The sequence below is a fragment of the Nannospalax galili genome, unplaced genomic scaffold (genome assembly GCF_000622305.1).
Source record: "Nannospalax galili isolate Female #2095 unplaced genomic scaffold, S.galili_v1.0 scaffold1064, whole genome shotgun sequence".
In the NCBI taxonomy this organism is placed as follows: Eukaryota; Metazoa; Chordata; class Mammalia; order Rodentia; family Spalacidae; genus Nannospalax; species Nannospalax galili.
The window spans coordinates 1,074,977-1,080,595 of record NW_008352126.1 but is presented as its reverse complement, the minus strand read 5'-3'; positions in this window follow the sequence as shown (position 1 = coordinate 1,080,595).

Genomic DNA, 5,619 nt, shown 5'->3' with positions numbered 1-5,619 from the left:
AAATTGCGATTGTCGAGAAGAAAAAAGAAAGAAAAATACTCCACAGGAAAATGTCCTGCCTGGAGAAATGACGAAAACGGTAACAGGAAGTTATCTGCAACTCTGATTTCTAACTCCCCGGAACGGAGGGAGCTGCTGTGGTCTTTGCTATTCTCATTAGAACATGTACTGAAAGCAAGCAATTAAATCCCAAGGGAATCAATAAATGGCTAGCAGTTTAAAGACAATAAAACAAGCCTGCATCATCATCTGCATGTCAGACAGCAAGGAAGTGAAATGGAAGGAGTTCGCAGCCACGTTTGGGTGCTCTGTCTGAAATTCTGTGCCTTAAACCCTCAAATTAGCTTCAGACAATTCTTGAAGTTGAAATAGCGTGACTCACTCCAAGAAAAGTGAGGAAAGGCTTGTATAGTTCAGTGTATCATGCTGAGATAGGTTGAATTAAAAGGCTTATATTAAAAGAAATATCATTGCTTTGAAGACAGAAGAGTGTAAAATGAGTTTAAAAATGAAATATATATATATATATTAAAACTAGAAAAGTGTGTGATTCTATTTTGTGTCGACTAAGCAAAACACTTTGTAGGTGGTTTTCTTTGGGCATGGCCCTTTTAATAGAATTGTTTCCTGTTTACTAATCCCTCAGTAATGTGCCATTAGGTGTCTTCATGCAAACTTTATGTGGAACATGTGATGATATATTAGCTTCAGTTCTTATCAAGACGTTTCTTGATCTCGAAATTCTTACAGTTCTTAAGGTGAATTGTAATATTTAATATTTACTATTTTAAAATGCAGCTCATAGGCACTGAAGAGATGTCTCAGCTGTTAGGCACACACTCTACTTTTACAAAGGACCTGAGATCTGTTCCTAGCTGGCACCCACGTCTGGTGATAACAGCTACCTGCAACTCCAGCCCCAGAGCACCCTCCACTCTCTTCTGGCCTCCATGCTCACCTGTAATCATGTACACATACCCACACAAAGACACATAAACATCTACATAATCAAGAATAAAAATATCTTTAAAAAAATGTAGGACATACAGCAATATCTCATGAAAATATATACTTAAAATTAAATGAGAAGGACATATCATTTGGAAATCATATATCTGACAAAAAATGCTGAATAGAGAAGTTCCCCAGAAGTATTGAGTGCAAAACTACCATGCAACCAGAGTCCTTAGAATCTCTCCATTTGAAATCTCCAAAAAGACATTTGTAGCATAATTCATAATAATTAAGAAGTGGAAACTGGGCTGGTGGCACGTGCTTTTAATCCCAGCACCTGGGAGTCAGAGACAGGTGGATCTCTGTGAGTTCAAGGCAAGCCTTATCTACATAGTGAGTTTCAGGCCAGCTGGGGCTAAGGAGACCCTGTTTCAAAAAAACAAAAAGATTTAGGGCTGGAGAGATGGCTCAGCTGTTAAGAACACTGGCTGTTCCTGCAGAAGACCTGGGTTTGAATCCCAGCACCCACATGGCAGCTAACAACTGTCCATAACTCCAGTCACAGGGGATCAGACAGCCTCTTCTGTCCTCCGTGGGCATTGCACAATATGGGTGCACTTACCTACATGCAGGCAATACACACATACACATAAAATAAAAATAACGAATAATTTTTTTAAATATTAAAAAAGTGGAAACAACAGAAAGACCCAGTAACTAGCAAAAAGAATGAGATAAAAAGCACATATACACAACAGCGTGTTATTCAACCAAAAATGTAATCAGATTCTGTAATTTTTTAAGCAACATTTTTGGAAATGTGGTCACTAAGTGAAATCAGATACAAGAAGATACATGAGCCTGGCACTCCAGTCTCTAGGCCACATACATTCGGTTACTGTCTACATCACTCCAGATCTACTCTTCAAATACCTTGGTCCCCTTTCTAATTTCATGATCGTGCTGGAAAACTTTACTTGTCAACTTGATACACCTAGGAAGATCGCACACCATTGGGGCGTTTCCTCTCTCTGATTGGTCTGGGGGCACTTCTGTGAGGAATTTTCTTGATTGTTGGGTAACATGGGCAGGCCCAGATGCTCTGGGCAAGTGGACCTGGACTGTTTATGAAAACCGGCAGAGCACAGGCCAGAGGAATGAGCCAGTGAGCAGTATTACTCCATGATCTGAGTTTCATTGGCTCCCTATCGATTTCTGCTCTAAGTTCCTGCCTGGCTCCCCTGAAGGATGAACTGTTACCAGGACGTGTAAACCCAATGAGACCTTTCCTCTCCAAGTGGATTTTGGCCATCATGTTACACAGCAGTAGCAAGCTAACCGCAAGAGTAACATACACCTTGGTGATGCATAAATAACAATAGAAATCTAGAATCCACATGAGTTAAAACCTTGCAATATTTGTCTCTCTTGTTCCATGATCTTTAACTTAAAGTAATAACTTCCAGTTCTATCTATTTTCCATCAAATGTCATGATTTCATGTTTTCTTTATGGAAGAAAAACCACCATTGCTTCCATAAATAAATATTGTATTTTAACAATGAAGAACATTATAAATTTGTCTTTGTATTTTTGACATTTATCCCTTATAATCACAGATACCCCCACATCTTCCAAATACCTTGTCCATATATTAATCTGAATAATTTACTTATCTGGGAATACACTAAAGAAAATAGGATCAAAGCTGTGCACAAACTTAGAGTAGAGAATCCTTGTACACCTTCAAGTTGTCCATTTTCAGAGTGATAGCATTACAACTAAGGAAACTACTCAGCCAACACCTCATCTCTGTTTCCAATTTCCTTGCATTTAGCTAGAGCCCTAGGAACAATTTCTAATGGCACAAACTAAGGGCTCATGCCATGGATTAAAATTCAAAGAACTAGATAAGGCAGAATAGACACTGTACTTATAAAAAGTATTTGTTCTCATTTAAGACATTATTTTCAGGTTTCTATTACTTTATGAAGACAAGATTTTCTGTTTTACCTTATCTAATGCTACAGTAGGAAAGCTTATGTATAGTCCAACATTCATGTTAAACTGAATCCACAATAGTAGCGATGGGGCATTAGGACATATTTAGACCAAGAAGGCTCTACTGCAATAAATGGGTGACTGTTGTTATGTTATGTGAATTCTGTTATATAGTTATATAGTGTCTATGCACTCCAGAGGACTCACAAATTGTGTACAATATTGGAAGCAAGAGCAGCCATGCCCTCATCAGACACTACTCCTGGCTTTTGACCCAGGTTAGTCAGACTCTAGAACTGCTTGAAGCAACTTTTAATTTTTATAAATTATAATGAATGGGGTATAAGTATAGGTATAGATTACCTATATTGTTAATGTGACATAAATCTGTCCCCTTTAATGACTAAATTAATTTTTAAAAGGCCATTTATGTAGAGAAATAAAATCTTCCTCCTCCCCTCCCCCTCCTCCTCCTCCCCTCCTCCTCCTCCTCCCTCCTCTCCTCCCCCTCCTCCTCCTTCCTTACTTCCTCCTCCCCTCCTCCTACTCCCTCTCCTTCTTTTCCTCCTCCCTCTTTGTCTGTTTTCCTCACCCTTCAAACATGCCTTGAATTTTAGTTGTCACTGCAGTCCTTAGAACGTTGTAGGAACTGGAGGATAATTCTGAACACCTGAACAAGCAAGCGGGAAAGGATTGTTGTTCAGACAGAGTGTAATGGCAGAAATATAAAGGTCTTCAGCAATTCCTCCTCCTCCTCCTCCTCCTCCTCCTCTTCCTCCTCTTTGCCCTCCTTCTGGTTTTCATTTCCCCTCTTTTTAGAGGTAGGTTCTCCATCTAGCCCATGACCTAGAAATCCAGTTTCTCAACCCTCTACCTCCTAGGTGCTGAAATTATGTACATGGACCACTATATTATTTGTAGTGAAGTGAAACAAAATTAAAATGAATTAAATATCATAACATTTTTCCATAGAAAATATAAATTTGTGAGAAAAAAAAGTAATATTACCCTTCAATATAATAGTCAAATACAAATTTCAAACTGGATGTGGTACTTTATGCTTGTGATCCCAGAACCTCAAAAGCCAGTGTGGGCTACACTCTAAGACTCTGTCTCTGGAAATTAAATGCTGAAGATGTAGCTCAGGGGAAGGTTGTTTACCTCACAGCCCATTTCCATCACCGAGTGGCATAAAGGAAACATGATTAGTATAAAACGTCCACTCAAAAATATTTCATTCATGTGAAATTAGCAACATGCATTCAAGCACTAGACCAGGGTCTGAATTGCCATCTTAAGCCATCTCACTCATGTTAATTAGAAATGGCTACATTTCAGTTGCATACTCAAAACATGCAAATGGAACTGAGATCTATGCTTGGGATGTTTTCATTCTGATAGTTTCCATTTGGTAGCAGAGTTAAATAAGAATATGAGAATATTAATTTAGTGTACATTAATTGGACATCATGAATAGGCAAAAACATAGAAGAGATTTGAAAATATAAGCTTTAGAGAATATTTAAGGATAAAGGATTGACCTAAAAGAAAGATGATCTAAACCCAGGCCTGACTGTGATAGTTAGCACAATTAAATGAGATTTTACAGTTACTTGACTCAGTATTGTTTATCATAATGCATAACATTTACGGAAATTCAATTAAAATTAGTAATCTCTCAATGATCATACACATACAAGCAGAAAATTGAAGTAAGTACACACATAATTAAAATTTCTTCCACGAGAAAAATCACAATTATATTAAGAATTCCTTCTATAATTTTGGTATAATATGTTGAGATAATTCTTCAATTCTTAAAATTAAAGCTCCCATAAAGCACGTGTTGGGACCAGGGCTGCACAAATGTAGTTTATATGTAATCCCAGAGTGTACCAGAGAAAGAATAGTAAAATGAAGCAAGACTTGGAGATGAGGCAAGTGTAGGTATTAATGAACAAGACCTTCCCAGTGAAGGCAAATAACTGGTCTAAATTGACAAAATGAATGAGAGTGTGAATGAGGCCTTCTCTTACACAGAAGGACTTTTCCAGGTTGCATCAAGTTGCTGTTTATCCGAGAAAGACTTGTCCCTGATTCTACCAAAAATCTGAGCAGTTCAGGTGTTTGAATAAGAAATTCTTATTTAAAGAATTTCTCCCATGACTTCAGGTAATGCAGTAATTCAAGGGAGGGTAAGATAGGACATCAATAGCAAATGCAGCAATTGATGAGTGTAATTCCAACTTTAAGGCATAGCATAGAGTTACAAAGTGTTGAAAATATGGTCTCTTTCTTCCTCATGTAACCTATTTAATGTTGTTATTAACAAGGCATCTGATAAATTGACTAAGTTCATCATTTTTATAGATATAATTAGGACAAGTGTCAAAAGAAATCTATTTGCAGGGAAATGTTGGTATATAAGGTTGAGGTGTCAGGAACTTTTAATTTCCTCACAGTAGGTAAAAAAAGAAAGAAAGTAAAAGCATTTTCCTCACTCATTTCTCTGTCATAAATGTCCATCATGTTTTCTGGAAGGATTAAACTTGTTGCTAGAAAAATCTGGCTCCTGTCATCAAGGAAGTTAAAAAACTCAAAAAAAACTGAATTTTCTCAACACAAGAAATTTTAGGGTTAAATTTAATCACAAAATACTATTTAG